This window comes from Mustela lutreola, chromosome 4, assembly GCF_030435805.1.
Source record: "Mustela lutreola isolate mMusLut2 chromosome 4, mMusLut2.pri, whole genome shotgun sequence".
NCBI classification, from domain to species: domain Eukaryota; kingdom Metazoa; phylum Chordata; class Mammalia; order Carnivora; family Mustelidae; genus Mustela; species Mustela lutreola.
Genome location: NC_081293.1, coordinates 78,960,934 through 78,987,672, shown reverse-complemented (window position 1 = coordinate 78,987,672; position 26,739 = coordinate 78,960,934).

The window sequence follows — 26,739 nt, the reverse complement described above, 5'->3', positions numbered from 1 at the left end:
TCTCTGAATTTGCCTATTCTAGGTAATTCATATAAATGGAATCATACAGTATTTTTTTCTTTTGCATTTGGTTTATACCACATAGCATACTCTTTTCAAGGTCCATCCATGTTGTAGCATGTATCAGAATGTATTTTTAAGAATGGATAATATTTCATGGTATGGATACACAACATCTGATTATCCAGCTGACCCATTCATCTGTTGATGAACACTTAGCTTGTTTCCACCCTTCAACTATTGTGAATAATGCTGCTCTGAACATTGGTATGAGTATCTGTTTGAGTTTCTTATTTCAGTTCTTTTGAATATATACCCAGAAGTGAAATTGTTGGATCATAAGGAATTCTATGTTTACTTTTTTGAAGAATCACCGAACAATTTTCCACAGTGGTTGCACTATTTTACAATACTACCAACAATGCCTATGGGTTCCAATGGGTTTTGTTTGTTTGTTTGTTTGTTTGTTTTGGATAATCACCATTCTAGTGAATGTGAAGTGATATTTCATTGTGTTTTTGATTTGCATTTTCCTGACGACTACTAATTTTGAACATCTTTTCATGTACTTATTGACCATTTATTTATCTTCTTTAAAGAAATAACGTGTTTAAGTACTTTGCCCATTTTTCTGTTGGGTTGCTTGATTTCTTGATGTTGAGATGTAGGGGGGTCTTTTTGGCATATCATTGATAGTAACTCTTTATTAAATATGTGATTTGCAAGCATTTTCTTCTTTTCTGTGCGTTGTCTTTTCACATTTTAAAAAATATTTATTTATTTATTTTAGAGAGGAGAGAGCAAGAAGGGGGAAGGGGCAGAGGAAGATGGAGAGAGAAACTCAAGCAAATTCTGTGCTCAGCGTAGAGCCTGATATGGAGCTCGAGGCAGGGTTCGATCTCCTGACCCTGAGATCAGACCTGAGCTGAACCAAGAGTCATAAGCTTAACCAACTGTACCACCCAGGTGACCCTACATTTTCACTCTTTTGATAACATTCTTAGGTGTACAAAATTTTTTATTTTGATGCAATACAATGTATCTATTTTTTCTTTGTCATCTGAGTTTTTTATGTCATATCCAAGAAGTTATGTCAGATTCAATACTATGGAGATTTCTCCTATGTTTCCTACTAAAAAATTGATTTCAGCTCTTATATTTAGGTCTTTGACCCATTTTGCTCCAATATACTTATTATATATGATGTTAGATAGGCTTCAACTTAACTATTTTGTATGTAGATATCCAGTTTTCACAGTATCATTTGTGGAAAAGACATATTGGGTTTATATGGAATCCCAAGGAACCCTAAATAGCCAAACCCATCTTGAAAAGAAAGAACAAAGGCATGGGTATAGAATAGGGAGCCCAGAAGTAAACCCTCACCTACAGGGTCAAATGATTTTCAACCAGGTGCCAATTGTTGCTACATTACAGTTCATCTAGATAATAACCACTGTGCTTCTGACAGAGCTGGAAAGTCCCAGCAGACCCACTCAGAACAGCTGCAGCTCCATCCTTACCCAATGGTGCACCCTCCCCAAAACAGGTGCTTTCTGCTCCTGTCCTTAGTGACCAAGCCAGCATCTTGCTCCAGATGAGACAGTGGGAAGAATCAAGGCAGGGACACAGGGACACAGGTTTACAGCAGGAATCAACAAACTATAGTTCATGCATCCAGTGTGGCCTACAGCCCGTTTTACAAAGAAAATGATGTTGGAACACAGCCATACTCATTTATTTATGCATTGTCTGTGTCTGCTTTTATATTACAAGGACAGAGTGGCATTGTCCTGACAGGGGAGGTATGGCCCACAAAGCTTTAAATGTTTATTATTTAACTCTTCACACACAAGATGTGTTGACCCCTGGTGGAGTTAGAAAATGAATGCTCTAAGGAACATCTTTTTCAAATACAGAGAATGTTGGCATATTTAGGAAAAACTGCATACTTATTATCTTTTCATTTCTCTACCTTGATCCTCCTGGTATTAATATTTGAACATGGCTAAGATGAATCTACAAAGTAAGTATTCTTTTTATGAATATGTATTCCAGATGATATCTTACAGTACATTTCTGAAGCCCTATGAAATGGATTATAAAACAATATAATTTTTCCAGAATTCCACCCTGAGTTTTTGTTGTTGTTGTTGTTTTTTAACTATACTTTATTCCTTAATTTATCATATCAAAGAAGCATCTAATTTGTAGTGTCACTGTTACTGTTCTGCTTCAAAGAATATAATAAATAGATTCAAAGAAAAACCTCAGAGCTCTCCATCTGCACAAGGAACTCTTGAGTATTACATTAGTGGAAGGTGCTTGTGACTATCCTGATCTGAGTCTTCCATTCTTCACTGAAGAGTCATACTCCTGGAAGACGTGCATCTGAAATTCAGTAGGTCTCAGCAGCCTAACACTAATGAAAATATTTTTTTTAAGTGTGTTCCTTTTTTTTTTTTTTTTTTTATACAGCCATTTTTATTTTCCTAGCAAACTGGTGACATGTACCAAGTGAAGTGGCCTCAAATTATGGTTAGTAGAGATCTGGAGAGGAATTCTGTTCAGTTAGTAAGAAACAGACAAAAACCAGGTATCTATCTAGCTTCTGCCAGACCGATGGCTCTTAGAAAATATATATATGTAGTGGGTAAAGGTTTTAATTCCGACACACCATCCTGGATCTTCAAGCTCACTGTGCAATGGTCCCAGGTCATCATGGATGCAGGCCCGCTGCACACCTCCACCCTCCCTCCTCTCCAGCCTGCTTTGTCCTTCCTAGCACAGGTCCTGTGAGCTTTGGGAGGTGCCTAGCAGCAGGGAAGAACATTTACCTCTAAACTGTGATATTAAGGCACTTGATAGGAATGAAGAAAGAGAACTTAATTTTTGCAATCAGCACCATGGAGAGCAGTATCTTCTCCAGAAGGATTTCCTGGCAATGCTGTCAGAAACACAAAAGTATTTCCTGGCACTGCTGTCTGAAACAGGAAAGAAAGAGAGAGAGAAAGAGAGAGAGAGAAAGAGGGAGGAGGGGAGGAAGGGATGCAGAATGGGAGGAACTAAGGGAGGGAGGAACTAAGGGAGAGAGGGAGGATACAAACTCAGGAGCCATAAGGGCCTTAGTCTTAGTGGTGTCCTTGTCTCCCTTTCATTGAAGGCCACTGCAATTTGTGTTTGAATGTTTTTACCAAACAAAGCATACAAAGTGAACACACTCTCCTTTGTTTTAGTCCTGTCACCCAACATAAGTGCCCTGAGGCTCATACATGTTACTCGTGTCCTTATTGTTCATTTTCATTGCTGCACGGCATTCCATGGTGTGGCCATACCACCATTGGTTTATCCATTCATGTGTTGATGCGCCTTTGGTTGTTTCCAGTTTTGAACTCTTACATGCAAAGCTCTTATGAACATTTATGTATAAATCTTGGTATGAACTTATGTTCTCTTTTCTCTTCGAGAGAAGAAGGGCTCCATTATACAGGAAGGAAAAGGATACTTAAGAAACTAGAAACTGTTTCTTAAAGCGATTTACCATTTCATGTTTCCACCTGCAGCCCATGAGAGTTCCTCCACATCTACACCAAAACTTGCTCAGTCTTTTTGATCTGAGGCATTCTTGTAGATGTACTGACACATCCCTGTCGTTTTCATTTACATTTTACAATTTATAATTTCATTTACAATTTACCTAATCACTGATAGTGTTCAAAGATTTTTCTCAATATGTTTGTCACTTTCATATCTTCTTTAGTGAAATGTCTTCTTAAACGTTTGCTTCTTTTTAACTGAGGTGTTTTTTTGTTTTGTTTTAGTTTTAGTTTTGAGAATTCTTTGCATATTCAGGATATGAGATGTTTTTCAGATACATGATTTGCAAATATTTCTCTCAGTCTGTGTCTTCTCTATTACTCCCAATAGTCTTGGATAACAGACATATTTAATTTTGATGAGGCCCAACTTATGGAATCTTTTACATAGTTCACACATTTTGATTCATAGCTAAGAAATCTCTACCCACCTCCAAACCACACCGATTTCTCTCCTAGATGATTGGTGGTTTCAAGTTTTTCATTTAGTTCTATGATCATGTTGAATTAGTTATCGTGTTTGACTCAAAGTATAGATCTGAGTTTACTTTTTGTATGTGGATAACTAGGCATCCTTGCACAATTTGTTAAAAGACAGTTGTTGTTGTTGTTGTTTTTTCTCTGCTGGATTGTCTTTGCATTTTTTGTCAAAAACCAATTTCCATATATGTGTGGGTCTCTTACTGGACTCTATCCAGTTACACTGGTCCGTTTGTCTTGATTCCAGTACCACATTCTTTTAGTTACTATAGTTTTATAATAAACATTGAAATCAGGACACATTAGCCCTTCAATTTTGGGTTTTGTTTGTTTATTTTGTTAATTTTTAATAAACATATAATATATTATTATCCCCAGGGGTACAGGGCTGTGAATCACCACGTTTACATGCTTCACAGCACTCACCATATCACATACCTTCCCCAGTGTCCATAACCCACCCTGTTTGTTTATTTTTCAAAATTGTTCCTGTTTTGTTAAGTCCTGCTCATTTTTATGTGAATTTTAGAATTTGTTTTACAACTTCTACAAAAACAAACAAACAAAAAAAAAAACCCCAAAAATCTACTGGAGTTTTGATTGAGATTCTGTTGAATTTGTAGGTAAGTTTGAGAGTAATCAACAACTTTATAATACTGAATCTTTTGACTCCCAAACAAGCTATTTATTTCCTTTTATTTAGGTCATCCTTAATTTCTCACAGCTTTGCTTTTCTTAGCTTTCCATGTACAAGAGATCCACATCTTGTGTTGGATTTATCACTAAATAGTTCATATTTTTTGATATTCATAAATGATTTTTTATTTGAATTTCTGAATGTTAGTTTCATCTATATAGAAAGTGGATGGTGGGTTCTTTATTTATTTATTTATTTTGGAGTGGGGACAGAGACTAGTAGTAAATACACTAGGCTTTGTGAGCCACATATTGTAATTGTTCCATATTCTTCTTTAGAACTTTTAAAATGTAGAAGCAAAAAAATTGTATGGACCACCTTCCTGAAAAAAGGCCTTCAAATTGGCCAATATGATAGTTTTATCACTGACACAAAAAAATGCAAAAACTACTCCCAGCTCACATGCTATACAGAGAAGACTGTGGGCCAGTATTGTCATTTGCATTATGGTTTGCTAACTCTTAGAGTATAACTGATTTTTGTACATAAATCCTATATCTTGAAAATCTTCTCACTCCCTTATGAGTTGTAGCTTTGTATGTGTGTGTGGCGTATGTGGCATGTGTACATGTCTGATGTGTTGTGTGTGTGTGTGTGTGTCTGTGTGGTTTGCTTGTGTATGTGTGTGTGTTGTGTATGCATGATATGTATCTGTTGTATGGTGTGTGTGTGTGTGTGTGTGTGTGTGCACATATGTCTGTGAGTGCATGTGTATGTGCATATGGACATGAATCTATTCTTGACTAAACTCTAATCAGGCTCCCAGGAGGTCCCTCTGGATCTTGGCGTTGGCCTCTGTCCTGGTCAGGCCTGCATGGCCCCATGTAGCAAGAATCTTGTTACTCGGCTTTAGAAAGGAGGCCTCACCCTGGATATCAGATCAGATTCCTCCTGCCCCAGGTGATGTCTGATCAGCCTGGCCTGCCCTCAGCCAGAATCCTGTCCCATCAGTTTAGTCCCACTCCTCCCTCACCCCCGTTGTCTCCTCTTAGTGGATTTCCACCCTGCTCAGTGGCCATACAACCTCACCGCCCACGCCATATTCAGAAGTAAGCCCAGTTCTATGCCAAGGTCTCTTTCCCCATTTCAAGAGCTCCTGAATAAACTCTGCCCTCATTGCCTTAGCTTCTGCCCAGCAACGGTGTTAACAATAGCATTAATTTCCTACAAGCAAAACTGTGCTGCCCGCAAACAAAGAGAGTTTTATTTTTTATTTCCAACCTGGGTGCCCTTTGCTTCTTTTTCTTGCCTGGTTGCAACATGCAGTTTTGAATGGAAGTGAGGAAAGTGACCATCCACATCCTGTTCATGATCTTGAATCTTGGAGGAAACACAATTATCCTTTTTCCACTTAGTATTATACTGATTGTAGGTTTTTCACACATGTTCTTATTCTGTTGAGAAAGTTCCCTTCTATTCCAAGTTTACTAAGAATTTTTATCAGGAATGAATGTTGGATTTTTTTTTCAAGTTTTTTTCTCCTATTTCTTTCTACTATATTAATATCGGTGAATTACACTGATTTATAAATCTGTTTAAATTCCTGGTATAAACTCCATTTGGTTGCAAGGTAGTGTCATTTTCATATATTGTCAGATTTGATATTCTAAAATTTGTTCAAAATCATTGAATATATGTTAATTGGGGATATAGATAGTTTTATTTTGTTTATTTTCTTATAATTTTTTTGTTTTTTAATTTAATTTTATTTTTTCAGTGTTCCAAGATTGTTTATGCACCACACTAGTGCTCCATGCAATACGTGCCCTCCTTAATACCCACCACCAGGCTCATCAAACACCCCACCCCCACCCTCCAAAACCCTGTTTGTTTCTCAGAGTCCACAGCTTCTCATGGTTCGTTTCCCCCTCTAATTTCCCTCTACTCCCTTCTCCTCTCCATCTCCATGACCTCCGTGTTATTCCTTATGCTCCACAAGTAAGTGAAACCATATGATAATTGACTCTCTCTGCTTGACTTATTTCACTCAGCATAGTCTCTTCCAGTCCCGTCTATGTTGGTACAAAAGTTGGGTATTCATCCTTCCTGATGGCTGCGTAATATTCCATTGTGTATATGGACCACATGTTCTCATAACGTTTTTATGTTTGGCATCAGTGTCATACTGGCTTTATAGAAGGATATGGCAAACATTTCTTCCTCTGCAGTATTCCAGGTTTGTGTACATTAGTATCACTTTTTCCCTCAACTCTTTGGTCCAGTGGACCAGCAATGTCATCAGAGCCTAGAGTTTTCTGTCTGGGAACTTTTTAAACTGCAACATCTACAAATTTAGAACTACCCAGGTTTTCTGTCTTCTTCAGTGAGCTTTGGTTGTTGGTGTCTTTTAAGGAATGTGTCCACTTCATTCATGTTGTCAAATTTATTAATATAGAATTGTTCATATGATCCTTTTTTTCTTTCTCATATTTATAGCATCTGTAGTGATGTCACCTCTCTCATTCACAATATTAACTTTCAGTTTCCCTTTTTGTTCCCAGAGGTTTATCAATATGGTTGATCTTTCCAACAAACCAACTTTCCATTTCATTGATTTTCTGCATGGTATTTATTTTATTGGTTTCTGATCTGATCTTTATTCTTTTCTTTTTTTTTTTTTAATTTACCATGGGTAAATTTTTTTATTCTTAGTTTTTAAGGTAGAATCTGAGGTCATTGAGACCTTTCTTCTCTTTTAAGATAAGTAATTAATGTTATACATTCTCTTTTAAATACAGCTTTAGCAACATCCTACAAATTCTGATGTTGCCTTTTATGTCACACATTTCATTTTGATTCAAAACACTTTCTACTTTCCATTTTGATTTATTTCATAAATACATCTGTTAGTCCTTATCTTTCAATTATATCTTCTGAGGGGTTGACAGTTTCAAACACGGTATTTTCTCCAAATGACATGCTGGTACCTGCTTTCAGCTCAGTTTGTCTTCATGGGAGGTCATGTCCGAATTTGTATGCACCCACCTAAACTTCCTTTTGGACTTAGGGCTGCCTGTGTGTGATGTTTTTGCTGTGGAGTCAGAGATGGCTACTGCAGAAGCGCCTTCCATCCTTCCCCAGTGGGACTGATCTGATTCCCAAGTCTTATTTTGTGATGAGAGATGCGGCTTAGCACAGCCATTCACTCTCTATGATTTAGAGCATCTATTACCGTCCTATTTCAAGACTGCTGGACCCAGGGGAAATTTGGGAATGATAAAAGCTCTAAAGATTTCTCTTTCCTGAAAACGTAAATGTCTCATAAACCATAAAACGTGATTTACCGAATTTCGTACTTAGTATTTCTTAAATCTACACTTTAGTGATATGGAAGAGGTGATACTGTGTATCCTTTTCCATCCCTCATCAACGCCCTGCTGTCTAGAACCTCTCTGATGCTCAGGATGCCCGATGACGCTTTCTGGTGGGTAGGGAGAGGGTCATTTAATCTTCAGGTTGACATAAGAGAGCTTTATTTTCCCAAAGACCAAAGGCTCCTTAGTTTGCTGTAAAAGGCGCTCAGGGCAATGTCCTCAACATACTAGGTACTGCATTTGGACACACAGACTTCGTAAAAAAGTTGTCCCACCTCCTGGGCTTTTGCCTTGAATGTAAGGGGGTGGAACGATCCTTCCAGTATGGCTTAGGAGGAGGGAACAAGACTGGCAGAGCTAAGAACAAGGGGCCTCTGAGAAGCCAGCCTGGGAGAGGGCTCCAGGGACGGATGGCTTTCCTGGGGAGAGTTAGCCCCCAGGCCACCCCAGTTCTGGGTCAAGGACAGCCTCACAGAATCTTGGTCTTGTCAGCACTGTGCTGGGTCAAGAGCAGCTCTTGGGCTCGTAGGAAATCCTCTTGCTCTCACCCTAACATGTTGGCCTGTTTTCTCCTTCTTCCTGTGCCTGCCTCTCTGGCTGCCCTGGCCTGGGCCACCCTGCTGGCCAACTCCATGGTTTTAATTTCCAGAACCATCTGGGCAGTGGCTTCTGGGTAATGGATTTACCAGACGAGCTGAACAGGCAGCTCCAGGTCTGCATCCCCAATGGTCACAGAACCCATCTGCTAGCGGGGGTTGTTCTCTGTGCGTGCTCTTAAGACTTGTTTTGTACCCACAGAACTTTATGGCTTTACTGGTTCAGTTTTCAGTCCAGTAAACATTTTACAAGTTAGAGGACAAACTATTTCGTGTCAAAGACTGGAACCTGTGCAAAGAGAATATTGTTTTGCCTTACATTTTGGAATATGTTTAATAATATTATAATAAGATTGTGACTTGCCAATAGGAAGTGAGATTTTAAAAATTTATTTATTTGAGAGAAAAAGAGCATCACAAGAGAGGGATGAGCAGAGGGAGAGGAAGAGGATTTCAAGCAGAGGTGGCCACCCCCTCTCCACACCCCTTCTCCCCCCTTCATCCAGTGTCACCTTCTCTGGGGAGCCCATCCTATTGCCTCTGTCCTCTCTCCCTCCCCCTAATTCTGTTAATCCACCCTTGTTCGTTTTCTTTTTCTCTTTCTTTCTTTCTTTCTTTCTTTCTTTCTTTCTTTCGGTGTGTGCAATCTGCATTTAATCTGCTTATGAACCCCTGTCCTCTGCCAGGTGGGAGCCCCCCAAATGCAGTAGCTGAGCCTCCGACAGCGATGGGGGGCAGCAGACACCAGTAGGGGCAGAGCCCTGGGAAGGCAGAGGGACTCAGGGTCCTACCCACCATGCTGGGTACCGGGGAATGGGAGTCGACAGCACCCCGTGGGGTCCTCCAAGGCGCCGGCCCTGGAAGGAAGGGGAGGTGGGACGGAGTGGTGGCCCTGAAGACAGGACTGCTGGGTTCGGAACATTTTCTGGCTAAACGCAGCCGTGCGTCTTGCGTTTTGTGTCCCTGGGACTCAACCTAGAAGCCGGGACGCAGGGAAGAGCGCTGGCTGCGCGGCTCTGCAAAGCGTGGAGACGGAGTGAGCTGGACGGGAGCGGTGGCTAAGAGCCGCAGCGCCCATGTTTGCCAGCAGACGGACGAAGCCAGATGGACGAATCCAGCTCCAGCGCGGCTCCTGCGGGTCTGATTTCCGGGGCTGGTTTTGGCCATGGCAGCTGAGAGGGGGTGTGCAGGCAGGGTCCTTCCAAGGAAGGAGCGCAGAGGAAGCCTACCCCCAGCCCTACCATAGTGGTGACTGTTTCACCCAAATTAGACGAGGCCGAATTAGTGATCGAAGCAGGAGAAAGCTCCTCAGAACAAATACTGTGTGGGGTCCAGCTTTTGGGGAAATAGTCTCTTGTTTGGGGCCAACCTTGCAGCTGATGGGGATTCTCCTGGTGAGCTTTCCTGGGGGACAGAAGGGAGGAGGAGGCTGGAAGGAGCCGATGTGGGGGCCCGAGCCCCAGGCCGAGCCACACAGACAGACCATCCAGGCCGGGCAAGAAACAGGGCGCTGAGGATCCTGACCTGAGCACCTTGACCAGCAAACCAAGGACCCCTTGAACACCATCTGCCTGCCCTGGGGAAGAGGTCTTGTGAAGCCTCCTAGGACAACAACTCCCTGGGGCCCGTTACAGCTCTTTCAGGGATAGATCTGCGTTTGTGGTTCCTGTTTTATTTAGGGCCAGGAAAGAGAGAATTACCCCCGAAGGTTGATTCTTTCCTCCTGGAGACAATTGTCTGCCCACCCCACTGCACCTTCACACATCCCCGCGCAGTATGCAGGAGTCCTCTGACCCCAGAGCTTCTTCCAGTCTAATTGGCATCACCAAGTCTGGCTTCGTTTCCACTGCTTGGGATGCCTGGTGTTCCTTTGAGGAGGTATCAGGGGCCAGATGCCCTGTGGCGGTCCACACTTGCCAGTTCCCAGTACCCCCGCCTTTGCTCCGCCGATCTTCTACCCACTTGTCCTTTTGCAGGTCCCGCAGCAGGAAGGGTGGTAGAGGATTTCATTGTTGACCAAGGCTGAGGAGATTCTAGGGGGTGGACATTCCTCTGTGCCCGAGTTCTGCAGTGCAAGTGGCTGTGGCACTTCAGCATGGCATCAGGAATCCTTCGGGGAACATCCGGGACACGTCTTGTGGCCCTGGGTTGGGTAGGAAGGTGGCTTGTCACTGCCCCAGTCCCTGCAGCATTTCCATTACCATGGACGAACTTCTTGTCCTCTTTCCGTGTCATGATCCCACAAGTTTCTTTCCATGTCATGATCCCAGAAGTTTCCTTCTGTGGAAGCTGCCCTGGGACTGTTGGAAACACAGTCCATGAGAAGGGAAGCTCGATTCCTGATTCCTGCCCAGACATCATAACTTGTGTCAGACTTCTGAGGAAAACTGATGATCGGCCGAGACACTCGAAATGGGATGTCACTGAAGAAAGATGGCTCTTCCTCAGCAAATTTAATATAAACCCATCCATGGTTTCGCACACCTGTGACTGGAGAATCCACTTTTGAAAGACATGCGACCATCAGGTTTCATTAGGTATGAGATACCCATTGCTTTGCGGGCTTTGAGAGTCTCCCAGCAGGGCCCTGTTTCCCTCTCCTGGTGATGTTCCCTCTGGACCTGCAAGAAAACGAATGCCGGCTTCAGAAATTACCCTCTAAGTCCTGGCAGGAAAGCTATTCTGGCTAAAGTCCACCTTCCAACTGATTAAAAAAAAAAGAAAAAAGAAAAAAGAAAAAGGTGGGGGGACTTGAGGGTATGGCATCAGGAGTTAAGAATATAACCTTGATAAAAGACAGGAGGTGAGGCAGAGTGTTGAAATGAGAAAAGAATGCATAATTGTGCAGGATGCTTAAATTCCTGGGAATCCTGCATTTGTACACAAGCAGCTGATGGGGCTGAGAAAAAATCTTTCCTATCCGTTGATGAAGGCTGGTCTCCTGAGGAACTTTTCCTCCAGTAATTGGTCACCTGCTCCTTCATTACTGCATTTTCTCAGATGTAATAAGGCTGAACTTCCTTAGAAATGGTCTGTGGCTTGTTCATGCAGCCCAACTACTCATAGCTTGTGACATGTAGCCCGGAGAGCTGCACGAACAAGGGGGTTTCTGAGTCTCCGCAGGCCGAGGCCTGAAGCTCTTTCAACCACAGCAGACTCAACACCCCAGCATTTGCCCTCCCCTGTACCAGCGTCTCTCTGCTTCCTGATTTGCCCCAGTGAGCCCCTCCACCACCACCCCTGCACACGTGTGCCAGCTTCGGATTTCCTGCCTGCTCTGCCCGCCCTGGAAGCTCTGGGCATTCTTACTGCGAAGCTTTTTCCAACCTCACTCCCCTGGTACGGCTGCCTCTGGGATTACGGACTGCCCCTCCTGCCTGGGGGCCAACAGAGACCAGGTTTCTGCTTGCACTCTCTCGGCTCAGTCCTCTGGGTGATAACAGCTGGTACCACATGGACTTGCCGAAGCTTGGGCAAGCGCGCTGCTACCTGCATCCCTGGAAATAACTCGTGTTCCCAGGAGATTTCATCTCCACCCGCCCTCCTTCCTGAGATACCTCACTGCAGTCAGACAAGCCGAACTTAATACCCTCTACATAGCGTTTTATCTGGTGGGCAGGAGGGAGGCTAAAAGCCATACGGCACCTTCAAAGCAACTTTCATGGAAAAACACAGAGCCCCTGACCATCCCATGCTTGGGGAAGATGTTCACACCATTTGCTAGCAAGGGGGATCTCCCTTCCCATTGACCTCATGTGTCTCAACTAAAACTAAAATGATTCAAAACTATGTCAGACTCTCTGGTAAATATTTCCCAACAGTCCACAGTATTTGAAGATTCCTAAATTAAAAAAAAAATTTTTTTCTAAAGTCATTTTTATTAAGAAGATTAAATTATTAAAATGCATGATTCTCAGAGCATGCTGGTATCGAGAAGAGACAGTTCCCTTCAGCTGAAAACTCCAGTTACTCCAAAATGACAGAAACCCATGAAAACGTTTCTCAGGCAGAGGAAGGAAGTACAGGAACTTGTCCCTCAAGGTCTAACTGGCCTGAGGAGATGAATGGAGCTGCTTATGCCATCACGACCTGTGTGGGTGCCAGGCCACACCCTGGCCTTGGAGGGTGGGGTGCCCTGAAGATGGTTCTGGCTCCTGTCCCTCCACTGGGTTGGACTGCCCCTGTTGCTTAAATTCAGCAACGAATTATTTGACATTTTGTTGCAGGTAGCCAGTGCATGCTTGCTTTGAAAAAATGGTGGGATCCACATCTCTTACTCTTTTTTCCTTACTGGGAACAAATCCTCTGTTCCCTTTGGCTTTAAGTGCAAACCCGTCATGTCTGTGCTCCCTTATTACAAAAGCCAGAGCCATGACACTTTGGCAGCCTAGTCGTTGAGCTAAAGATAACAGAGTAAGTGGTGCTGTTGCAAGACGCAAAACTGAGCCGACAGCAAAAGGGGTCGCAGAACTGCTCCACGGCGTTTTGGGGTTAAATGACAGGGAGTCGTCCTTGGTGTCGACAGCTTGCCACTCTGCTTTACAGATCTAACGATGGCCAGTAATGGGTTCTCCCATGTCACAAGGATGTTGGGAGATGAAGCAATACCCAGAAATGATTTCAGAACTTTGGATACAGGAACTTTATAAATGTCTGACCCCTGAGGAGGCCTCTGTTCTCTCTTTGGCAGTAATCCATCGGTTCCATTTGGGCTGGAGGGGAATGCCTTTTCTGGACTCACATAACTTTTGCAAACCTTGCCCAGGACCTGCATCTTGATTGTGCCCCAAAGAGTGTTAGCTGTGAGGCAGATGTGCAAGGGAAGAGCTGGTTAGATAGGGGCCTGGGAGTAACCCCTGCATGTCTAACTTCTGCACGCTCTTTGAATTTTTCCCAGTGCTACTCCATGCAGAATAAACTACTGCCCATCCAGCTGGGAAAGGTACATTTCACACACCACGACAATCAGCCAGTTTTGGAAACACAGAACCAGTTTCTAAGTATTAGAAAGACGTGAATAATTTCGACTTTTTCTCTCATCTTCAGTAGATTTGCAATAGCTAGGGGTTGGGTCCCTTAGCACGGCCTGGTTGTCTCTGTGTTCCTGGATCATTGATCGCACTGCTGAACAACCCCTGCAACTTTCTGGCCACATAAAGTATAAAAGTTTTGCCAGACTGGTAATTGTTTAGATGTGTTCCCATAAAATGGTATCAGTTTGGAAAGTTGCATAAATACTATCATGCATATCTAGACTTCTGTGGGACTTTAAATGACTTTAGGGTGTTATTAAGAGAGAAACAATGTCAAATCAGACAGTAAATAAGTGCACTTTAGAGTTTTCTTGGTGAGGTTTGGTTTTTTTCTAATCATGGGGGTGCTGATAGGCTCTGTTTGTGTCCAGTGTGTCTCTGAGCCATCCAGCAGCAGGGAGGTGACCCTACTTTCCTGGCTCCCTAAGCCTCCTGAATTTCGAACTAGCCCTATTTCTAGTTTAAGCCTGTTGGTAACATTCTCTAGGGGAAAGAAAACATCAGAAGGTAGATACAATTCTTGGAGAAATAAGAAAAACTGAAAATTCTTCTAAACTTCTCTAAGTTTCTGAGAGTTGCTAGAAGCATTCATCAAGATCACCCCATTCCCGTTTTAATTTGCCAGCATTGATGGTGCTGTTATTGGATAATTGTGCTCATCTCTTTGAAGTTGATGAAGTCTGAAGAAGATCTTGTCTTTGTTGGCGGGGCACACCATTTGAATGAAATCCTTGTCCCAGTGTCAGTGAGGAAAGCCGGTAAGGCTGTGTTGATCTGGTGGAAGAGGTAAAGGGTCTTGGCTTCCCCTCCCGGGCCCTCCTCACAGAGCCTGAGGAGAGGGTCCTAGGACCCTGGTGACAGTCCCCTCATCCCAGGGCTTCATCCCTACATCCCTCCAAGGTCTGGTCCATGGTGCTGTCCTGTTCTGCAGAGAGCTCATTCTGCAGTCGGCTAATTACTCGTATTAAAAAAGAAAAATGGTTATTCTTGTTGAAGGGAAAATACAGGTTCTAGAATTTACATAGTTAAAGAATGAACCTCCAGATCCAGCATCTGATGAAAGTCATGGCATGTTGATACGGCTGATTGCAAACCTGGAGATCAGAATAGCTCACATTTTATTGAGAGTGTGGCCTACTCCCTGCATACAGATGTGCTCATAGACAAGACGGCACATTTTCCACAAACCGGATCGGAACTGCTAATTGACAGGAGGTCAGGCCTCGCCTGTCTATGCTCTCAGTCCTAATTGGATCACTCCTGATTCCAGGGCAGATCAATAAGGCAAAGCCAATGCTCCCTCTAACAGGAAGAAAAGGGTGACACACTGATGGAAATGTCTAAAGCCTTACTGTGATTCTCTGCCGTTATCAGAGTTTCTTCTATCATCATTGCTTCTTTTCTTAAATTTGTCAGTCACCCTGAAGCCTCCCTTCCGAGTTAGACCCCTGTCAGTTTCTACAATCACATAATACTCACGGGAACTGAGGTCATCAGCAGAGACCCCAGGCAGCCCTGGAGAGCAAGAGGTCACGCTCCCCTCCGTGGGAGAATATTCTCTAAAGATCTCTCTCCCGACCCAGGGAGAGGATGAGATGGAGTCAGCCTTCATGTGGGAAGTCTCATGATAGGGTGCTATGCACAACTTGGCCAGAGCCCCTTACAGGCATCTCATCAAAGCAGAGTCTGAGTACCAGTCCTGACCCCAGGTGCATTACAGGTGGGCACTGGGGCCAGCAGGAGCCCTGGGAGCAGCCTCGGCCCTGGGCCCAGCAATGGCCCCAAATCAAATGATGACAGTGAGTGTCCTTCCTTGTTCCTAATTTTTTGGGGAAAGCATTCAATATCTCCCCATTAGACATGCTATTGGCTGCAAGTTTTGTAAATGCCCTTCATTAGGTTCAAATTTCCTTACAAGGTTAGGCTTGCTGAGGGTTCTTTTTTAGTATATCATGAATGGACATTCAATATTGTTAAATCTTTTACTGCATCTACTAAACTGATCATGTTTTCTTATTTTTCACTTTTTCTCCAGTTAAAACTTAATCGTATTTGCTCAATATTGTGAATAGTAGTATATATTACAATAAACATTCCTGTGATTAGGAAATTCATTATAGACAAGTAGTTTGCTCAAGCCTATGTCTCACAATCTGTAAACAATGCTAGCATCACTTTGGCATTACAGTAAATATTAAAGCTGCTTAGAATGGAATATGCTAGTTAGGTTTCTGCAAAACAAAACAGTCTTACTGACATTATTGGTACTTAAGAAAAGGAAACATCAAACACACTCTTCTCCTTGGCAAACCAGACTGATAAATTCCATACTACAGATGCCCTCGTTTGGAGGTCAAAAGTTATCTAATTAATACACTAGTAGACTGTTTTGTAGAGCTACTTTAAGAAGTACATTACCAAATTTTTAAATTTATTTATCATATAGTAGACAGTTAATAATATATAGTTTCAGATGTACCACATGATGATATTTGTCTGGATTGCAAAATGATCAACACAAAAGATCTAGTTTTGATTTTTGCCTTTATGTTCATTAGGGATAGTGGCCTATATGTTGTTCTCTTGTTGCTCTCTTGTTCTAACCTAGTTTTGGTATCAGGGTAACGCTGATCTTATGAAATGGATTTGGAAGTGTTTGTCTTCTTTCATTTTCTGGAAGAGTTTGAGTAGCATTGGTATTAATTCGTTGAATATTTGGTGGAACTCACCAGTGAATCTGTTCTGGCCCAGGACTGTTGTTTATTGGGAGGTTTCTTTTTTTTTAATTAATTTATTTATTTTCAGAAAAACAGTATTCATTATTTTTTCACCACACCCAGTGCTCCATGCAATCCGTGCCCTCTATAACACCCACCACCTGGTACTCCAACCTCCCACCCCATCGCCACTTCAAACCCCTCAGATTGTTTTTCAGAGTCCATAGTCTCTCATGGTTCACCTCCCCTTCCAATTTCCCCCAACTCCCTTCTCCTCTCTAATACCCCTTGTCCTCCATGATATTTGTTATGCTCCACAAATATTGGGAGGCTTCTGACCACCGACCCAATCTCCTTATTAGTGGTCTCTCTGCTTAGAATTTCTATTTCTTTGTGAGTCAGTTTGGTGAATTGCATATTTTTAAGAATTGACCCATTTCTTTCCAGTTGTTCAATTTGTTGGCATAGTTTTCACAGTATTCTCTTATGATCCTAATGATTCCTGTGTTATCAGTCATAATGTCTCCTCTTCCATTTCTAATTTTATTTGTATCTTCTTTTTTTTTTTTTTGTCCGCTTGAAAAGAATAACTACAATTGTGTCAATTTTCTTTATTCTTTGAAAAAATCAGCTTTTGGTTTTATTGACCTTTACTGTTATCTTTTTGCTAGATGTTTTCTATTTGTCCCGTTTTTTTCTTTTTTGTTCCTTTTTCTATTTTCTCAGAGTTCAACACTTTTATTATTTTATTTTTATTATAATTGACTTAGTATTCACACATCTTTGAAAAACTATATATGGTTGCCCTAGTTTTTATGATACATGCATTTAAATGATTTTGAATTAATAATCAAATAATATCATACCTCTTAACCTGTAGCATAAGAAATGTGCTCATTTCTCATTCTTCTATGCCATCCATTGCACATTGTTCTTATACATTTTAGTTTTGACATAAACTACAAACACTGAACATCTTCCCTATTATTGCTTTGCATGCTGTTTCTTCTTGCAGGCAAATATTTCTGTCTAGGTTTCGGGTTAGTTTGCCCTCCAACTTCAGTTCTCTGATGGTTTCGATTAGAGACATCAATTTGAGTGTTGCTCGACTTTTCTTGTAGTAAAGACAGGAGCAATGCTCTTTCTTCCTCTTATATCCTTGAAGTCTTCCTAACTTTCTTTTAAATAATAAGAAAAAATTTCACATATTAAACTGCAAATTTGAATAAAAAATATACTTTTGAATGTGCAAGTGGTGGTAGGTGGTGGCTCTTTGTCTTCTCGAGAATGTGCAGAGTGCTTAATGGCTCTGTTCTGATTTTAAAAGCACTCAGAGTTCCTAAGTATTTTGCTCAAGTGAACACTGACCAGTGGCCTCATCTTCTTAAGATATTTGTCCTCACTGAAGCTATCAATCTTCTTAGTGAAAATTATTCCTGGCAATTTGTAAACATTCTAACATATCCTCTGGAGTCTGAACCAAGAGTGTCAAGAATCTTTTTTCCTCCTTTGAAAAGACATGCGTGTATTACTGAGATACATGTTCTATCTGGTTTCCACAGCCTGAGTGTTCTTTAGCTAAGGCGCAATATTCTGACAATGATATGTCCGGAGTGCAGAAGGAACTGTGAACACTAACAGTGTTGCTTCACACCTGCATGCTCTTGAACACATGGAGAGATAAAGCAGCAAAACAATCTGAAGTTGCTCCTTTATTAAATACATCCGCTTCCTAGTCATGTGAAAGACGACTCAAGAATCAATGGCATGATCTACTCTACTTTTATAAATCTGCCAAGAGTACTAATTTTACTTTGCTTTTTTTTTTTTTTTTTTTTTTTTTTTGCTTTCTATGTGTATCATCAAGCCTACTGTAAAGTCACAACTCCATAAAAATGTCTCATCTTTGGTCTTATTCAATCAAAAACAAAAATGAACAGCCACATTTACCCAAGGTACACGCAGATATCTTAGTTCCCCTTAATTAATTAAAATGTTTAAGGCATTGACCTCTTCTGTAGGTACAGCACCAGTCCCTTCCACTTGTGCATGTTTATTCCCCATTTCTTCCATTCAAGTTGTGTTTACAACACAGTAGTATGCCTAACAACCTGTCTTCCCTTTAGTATCGGCAGCAGAAACTAAATAAGAAAACAAGTAGACAGGAAATAACAAGAAAATAAATAGGGGGAAAAAAACCCAGGCTGCCAAACCATGGCACATAGCTTCCCCTGTCCCAGCCAAACACCATTGAGAAAAAACAAATAAATATCATTTAATTTGGTGGTTAAGGGTAATTTACTTTATTTTATATTTGTAGAGGTGGGGAAATTACAAAGTAAATAATTTTCCATATTAGTTGACACTTAGCATGACATTCTTCCTCAGGGGAAAGGGAAGGACAATGAGTTAGAACATTGCCTGTATTGGGGAAACTTCTTTCAAGTTCCAAAACTGTCAAGTTAAAAATTTCTTAACCTGAGTCTCATTTCTTCATGTCCTTACCAAGGTTACTCTGAGTTGTAAAATGTTTGAGAAAACGCATCATAAGAATAAAATGTGATGAAATTGTGACTTACTTTAATTTTATATGTCCTTGTTGAAATTATCTGGGCAGCTGTAGTATTGGGCTTATCCTGAGAAACACAAAATCTGAAGTCCAAAAATACCATCACTCTTTTTTTTTTTCCCAATTTAAATTCGATTAGCCAACATATACTACATCATTAGTTTCAGATGTAGCATTCACAAATTCATCAGTCATGTGTCTATCGCTCTTAAAGATACTAGTAATTACATTGATGTGGTGGCAAAGTACTACTTCATTTAAGGTGCAAAACTTCATGGGGTAAAATCAGGGGGTACCACCCCTGGCTTCTGACTCTAGTTACAAGCCCGAACTAGAAACGTTACACTCTTACAAAAGGCCACAGAGATGACCATTTGGAAATGTACAGTAGCGCTTCACCGATTTCCCCTTTGCAGTGAGAGTACACAACCCCGAGATTCCTGCCGAGAATTGCCTTCCAATCTTATTACTCAAAGACAGAAATTCAATTACAGGGGATTTAAAAAAAAAATAATTCCAGGTTTTCCTCATTGTGGTAGATGGGTTAGCCTTGCTAACTTTGATGATCTTATGAACATCGTTCCCACAGGGGAAAAAATCTCTCATGTAAGTTTCTTTTTCTTTGGACTTGGATTCTCTTTACTTCAAATAGTAATGGTAGGCTCCACTTTCGGTCACAAAAGAGGAAGTTTGTCCTGGGCTGATTCTAAGACACGTAACTATAAATATTGTACAAATTTAAAAAAAAAAAAAAACCTATCTGAAGGCACTGGAGAGCAGGCATTTTATTACTAAATGATGTGTAAATGGTACAGAATCTAAGCACCCATGAGAACGAGACTTGGAAGAAGTAACCTGAATGTGGGCTGGTGCTGAAAAGACAGACTTTGCTGTTTGGGTCCAATGAAGTTAATTACTCAGTAGAAGAACTAAAAACCCAACAGTCTTTAGCAGACAATAACAGAGTCTCTGCATGTGACTTTAACCCTGTCCAGGAGATGATCCCAAATTAGTCAGTATATGAAAAGAATGTAGCTTTTCATTATGAAACAAATCAGTGAGAGACACTGACTCAGAGTTGACAGATGTGGGAATCAGAGGCAATGATTTGTAAAGCTGCTATTGTAACTGTGCTCAAGATTAATTTAAAAAGGAAAAGTTTGGGGGCAATTGGGTGGCTCAGCCATTAAGTGTCTGCTTCGGCTCAGGTCATGATCCCAGGGTCCTTGGATCCAGCCCTGAGTCAGGCTCCCTACTCAGAAGGAAACCTCCCTCTCCCCCTCCCCCTGCTTGTGTTCCATCTCTCGTTGTGTCTCTCTCTGTCAAAAAAATACATAAAATATTTAAATAAATAAATAAATAAATAAATAAATAGGTTTTCAGAGGGAAAAAACATGAAAAAGAATAAATAAAAATGCTGAAAGTAAAAAATCCAATTTCTTAAGTAAACATACAATATCTTTAAAAATTGTCAATGGATTTCTTTTTCAATATCCCTTTGGCTATTTGAGGTCTTTTCTGGTTCCATATAAATTTTAGAATTATTTGTTCCATTTCTTTGAAAAAGATGGATGGTACTTTGATAGGAATTGCACTAAATGTGTAGATTGCTTTAGGTAGCATAGACATTTTCACAATATTTATTCTTCCAATTCAGGAGCATGGAACATTTTTCCATTTCTTTGTGTCTTCCTCAATTTCTTTCATGAGTACTTTATAGTTTTCTGAGTATAGATTCTGTGCCTCTTTGGTTAGGTTTATTCCTAGGTATCTTATGGTTTTGGGTGCAATTGTAAATGGGATTGACTCCTTAATTTCTCTTTCTTCTGTCGTGCTGTTGGTGTAGAGAAATGCAACTGATTTCTGTGCATTGATTTTATATCCTGACACTTTACTGAATTCCTGTATAAGTTCTAGCAGTTTTGGAGTGGAGTCTTTTGGGTTTTCCACATATAGTATCATATCTTCTGCGAGGAGTGATAATTTGACTTCTTCTTTGCCGATTTGGATGCCTTTAATTTCCTTTTGTTGTCTGATTGCTGAGGCTAGGACCTCTAGTACTATGTTGAATAGCAGTGGTGATAATGGACATCCTGCCGTGTTCCTGACCTTAGCGGAAAAGCTTTCAGTTTTTCTCCATTGAGAATGATATTTGCAGTGTGTTTTTCATAGATGGCTTTGATGATATTGAGGTATGTGCCCTCTATCCCTACACTTTGAAGAGTTTTGATCAGGAAGGGATGCTGTACTTTGTCAAATGCTTTTTCAGCATCTATTTAGAGTATCATATGGTTCTTGTTCTACTTCTTTGACCTCAGCCACAGCAACATCTTCCTAGGAACAATGCCAAAGGCAAGGGAAGCAAGGGCAAAAATGAACTATTGGGATTTCATCAAGATCAAAAGCTTTTGCACAGCAAAGGAAACAGTTAACAAAATCAAAAGACAACTGACAGAATGGGAGAAGATATTTGCAAACGACATATCAGATAAAGGACTAGTGTCCAGAATCTATAAAGAACTTAGCAAACTCAACACCCAAAGAACAAATAATCCAATCAAGAAATGGGCAGAGGACATGAACAGACATTTCTGCAAAGAAGACATCCAGATGGCCAACAGACACATGAAAAAGTGCTCCATATCACTCGGCATCAGGGAAATACAAATCAAAACCACAATGAGATATCACCTCACACCAGTCAGAATGGCTAAAATCAACAAGTCAGGAAATGACAGATGCTGGTGAGGATGCGGAGAAAGGGGAACCCTCCTACACCGTTGGTGGGAATGCAAGCTGGTGCAGCCACTCTGGAAAACAGCATGGAGGTTCCTCAAAATGTTGAAAATAGAACTGTTCTATGACCCAGCAATTGCACTATTGGGTATTTACCCTAAAGATACAAACATAGTGATCCAAAGGGGCACGTGCACCTGAATGTTTATAGCAGCAATGTCCACAATAGCCAAACTATGGAAGGAACCTAGATTTCCATCAACAGATGAATGGATCAAGAAGATGTGGTATATATACACAATGGAATACTATGCAGCCATACAAAGAAATGAAATCTTGCCATTTGCGACGACGTGGATGGAACTAGAGCGTATCATGCTTAGCGAAATAAGTCAAGCAGAGAAAGACAACTATCATATGATCTCCCTGTTATGAGGAAGTGGTGATGCAACATGGGGGTTTAAGTGGGTAGGAGAAGAATAAATGAAACAAGATGGGATTGGGAGGGAGACAAACCATAAGTGACTCTTAATCTCAAAAAACAAACTGAGGGTTGCTGGGGGGAGGGGGTTTGGGAGAAGGGGGTGGGATTATGGACATTGGGGAGGGTATGTGCTTTGGTGAGTGCTGTGAAGTGTGTAAACCTGGTGATTCACAGACCTGTACCCCTGGGGATAAAAATATATGTTTATAAAAAATAAAAAATCTAAAAAAAAATTGTCAATGGATGGTCTTGACACTGGAATGGAGATGATTCAGGAAAAGCACTAGTGCATGTAGAATAGGTTGGTAGAAATTATTTGATGTGGAAAACAGAGGGAAAAAAAACATTTGTAAGGAATGGTACAGACCCATGGTGTCTGTGGAACAGTATCAAAAGGAATAACAAGGCAGCGGGAAAAAACAATAGTACTCTGTGTTCCTGTCTCTCATGTTTTCTCACAAGGTCGTGTGGAACAGAAGGGGGGATACAGCTACACAAAAACCATGTCCTCAGAATAACTTGCCCAAACTTCAAAATATCTATAAGTAAACAAGAAAAAAAAATCAATAATTTTCAATCTGTCATTTCTCATGTTTTTCTCTTACCCCTGAATTTAACAAGGCCACTTAAAGGGCTTTTTGATGAGCAAAAACAGAACAAAAATAAATTCTGAAAAAGAAAGAAAAAGAAAGCTATCAGAAGATGAAGTGTGATCCAAAACTATTGCCAGAAAGACTAGGTTTGCATTATGTACAAAAGTACTAAAATATGTCTGGGTATTAAGAGTCACTTATGGTTTGTCTCCCTCCCAATCCCATCTTGTTTCATTGATTCTTCTTCTACCCACTTAAGCCTCCATGTTGCATCACCACTTCCTCATATCAGGGAGATCATATGATAGAAATATATGTTTATAAAAAATAAAAAAATTATAAAAAAAAATAAAAAAAAATATGTCTGGGTAGGTCAGTCCATGAACCTCTCAAAAGAGACAAAGGTATGTGCTGTTGGAAGAGGCATTCCTTAAGACACAGAGCTGCCTTGGGGAGAAGAAAGGCAAACTGGAAGGAGAAAGCCTCTTCAGCACTGGGTTGAAAAGGGCACCAAGCTAAAGGCGGATATTTAGAGTTCCGCAGAACAGAAGAGAGTCAAAGAAATAAAGGACATGCAATATTTTTTCCATAAAAAAAACAACAAATAACCCACTGAAGTGTCTTGACATGGCTACTCTGGCAGGTAGGCAAGTCTTTAAACTAAGAATCTTGTAAAGTATCCCAAAATTACAGAATTAACAAGAAAAAAGTGGTATTATTGTCAGGTCTTAGAAAACAAAATTTACCACAAATCAACTGAAGAAAACTTTCCCCACAGAAATAATAATGGAAAGAGTAAAACTCTAAAACAATAATCCTCATGGAAATAAATATATGCAAACAAATGTCTGAGTACATTGAGAAAAGAAGCTTGAACTAGAAATTGAAAAACAAAGAACAGACATGGGGGCACCTGGTGGCTCAGTCGTAAGCATCTGCTTTCAGCTCAAGTCACAGTCCCGGGGTCCTGGGATCGAGCCCCACGTCGGGCTCCCTGCTCGGTGGGAGACCTGCTTCTCCCTCTCCCACTCCCCCTGCTTCTGTCCCCCTCTCTCTGTGTGTCTCTCTGTCAAATAAATAAATAAAATCTTAAAAAAAAAATAAAAGGAAAGACATGGACAAAAATGAAGAAGTAATGAAAAGAGAGTTGGTTAAAATCAGAAAAGAAAAGGAAGAAAAGGCAATTACCTTTGGTAGAGAAAGAACATAAAAAATATAACACAATACACAAAATTGTAAAATATTATTACAAAGATAAGACTAAATACGTCAATCGTCTCAGTAAAGGTAGATGGAATTAACTCAACCATGGAAAGGAAAAGAGACATTTTCAATCTGGCTTATCAAGAAAGACTCAATTAGATGGCCCATACAAGAAACAAACCTAATAGAAACGATTCAAAGGGACCAAAAGCAAAGATGTGGACAAAGTTATACAATATAAATAGAAACTCAAAGAGAGCAGTTATCCCGACATCAGACAAAGTAAGCTTAAGCCAAAAAGCATGAACTGTAATCCAGAAGCATACTTTCTCACCCCAAAGCCACGACCTGCTAAGTTTAATGTGTGTGAATGCTTATGAACCAAGTAACACAGCAAATACGATACATCACAGTGTTTATATAAATATAATACAATATGGTATAGCATTATGATGTAAACGCTTCAGCGGATGGAAGGAAATATGGCTGGACATGCGCTAATAGATGTAACCATTCCTCTCACAGAAGCAGGCAGACCAAGTGAGCAAACAACTTGTAGGAGGTCAGAAACCTGATGAACACTGTCAGTACGATACATCTCACAGACATGTATTAATGTGCACCCTGACCTCACAGTTACTCTCATTTCTCACATGTGCATGGGATCTGTGTGTGTGCACGCACGTGTGTGAGATCATGTAGAAAATATCACACATTCTGATCTGCCATGAAACTAGAAATTAAAACACAAAGGCCTTTCCACTTGGAAATTAATAAACCTACCGAACAACCCTTGGGCGAAAGAAGAAATTAAAGATGAAGTTACAGAATTTTCTTTTTTTTTTTTAAAGATTTTATTTATTTATTTGACAGAGAGAAATCAAAAGTAGGCAGAGAGGCAGGCAGAGAGAGAGAGAGGAGGAGGAAGCAGGCTCCCTGCTGAGCAGAGAGCCCGATGCGGGACTCGATCCCAGGACCCTGAGATCATGACCTGAGCCGAAGGCAGCGGCTTAACCACTGAGCCACCCAGGCACCCAGAAGTTACAGAATTTTCTAAACTAAAACTAAAATGATGAGAACAGCACACCCCAGAAAGCTATGATCGGGGGAAGTTAATAGCACTAACCTTATCAGCATGAACATTTACATAATTAAAGTTAATTAATTAAATTCTCAGCTCAAAAAAAAAAAAAAATCAGACAAAGACAACAAAATAAACCAGAAGAAGGCATGAGGAAGGAAATAAAAGCAAAAACAATTAGTGATGTGGAGAATATAAAACAGCAGACTTAATTAATGAGATATGTTGGACTTTGGAAATATTTATAAATAGACAAATTACCAGCCAACTTGATTAAGAAAATAGGGACAAGACCAAACGTACAAAATAGGAAATGATAAGGATATCATTATTAGTATATATATATATATATATATATATATATATATATATATGAAAATAGTCCCTACCCAACTTTTGTAGCAACATGGACGGAACTGGAAGAGATTATGCTGAGTGAAATAAGTCAAGCAGAGAGAGCCAATTATCATATGGGTTCACTTATTTGTGGAGCATAACAAATAGCATGGAGGACATGGGGATTTAGAGAGGAGAAGGGATTTGGGAGAAATTGGAAGGGGAGGTGAACCATGAGAGACTATGGACTCTGAAAAACAATCTGAGGGTTTTGAAGGGGTGGGGGTGGGAGGCTGGGGTACCAGGTGGTGGGTATTATAGAGGGCATGGATTGCATGGAGCACTGGGTGTGGTGCAAAAATAATGAACACTGTTATGCTGAAAATAAAAAGTAAATTAAAAAAAAGCAATATATCTCAATAAAAGTATTTTAAAAAATTCAAAAAAAAGGGAAAATAGTCCCTATTTTCTTTATATATATATATTTAAAACCCCAAACAGTGCTTTGACCTTTATGAAAACAAATGTGAAAATCTAAGGAAGTGGTTAAGCTTCCCCATCATATAATGTGATTTACCAGTGAAACCGATTCTGTTTAACGTGCAGTCCTCTTTAACCCAACTCCAAGCTTAAGGAACTCTCGGTGTTCAAGCTACAGGCAGGCACTACACCCTCTCTCTGTGTCTAAGTGGCTTCCTTGGAACAAAGAAAGATCTGGAATGCTTGGGATTATTATAATGAAATAGTATGAGGGTTTGTCCCAACTTTTTGATTTATTGGAAATTTGCTCAAGCCCTCCCTGGGAAAGGGAAATAATGCATCTCAGGAAGCCATTGCAGCACACTGCTGCATTTTTAAAAGGCTGCTTAATTTTTTATGTAGAGCAGCCTCAGGGAATGCCAGGGTTGTAGGGACTGGCAGGACTCCATGTTCTGCTCTTCCAGGAGTTTTGAATATCAATGAAGAATTATGGATTAAACTATCTGATGGACTGTTGTATATACCTTTGCACATGGGATAGAGCCAGAAAAATTTAAGTAACTGTATTAATAGTTAAAGGGAACATAAGAGTTATGGCTCCTGGGGAACAACATTGACTTTGGCTTTGAGAGTCATCCAGTATCACATGCCTGAAAGGACCAGGCTGCCGTTGTTTGCACCCACCACTAATATACACCCCATTAATAAAAGCCCATTATTGTTTTTCATCACTGATGTGCTTGTCAAATGTTGTGAACATAAGAGGATGATCAGAACCCAAATAGCGATGAGTCATCTCCTGGAATAAATCAGCTGTACCCGCT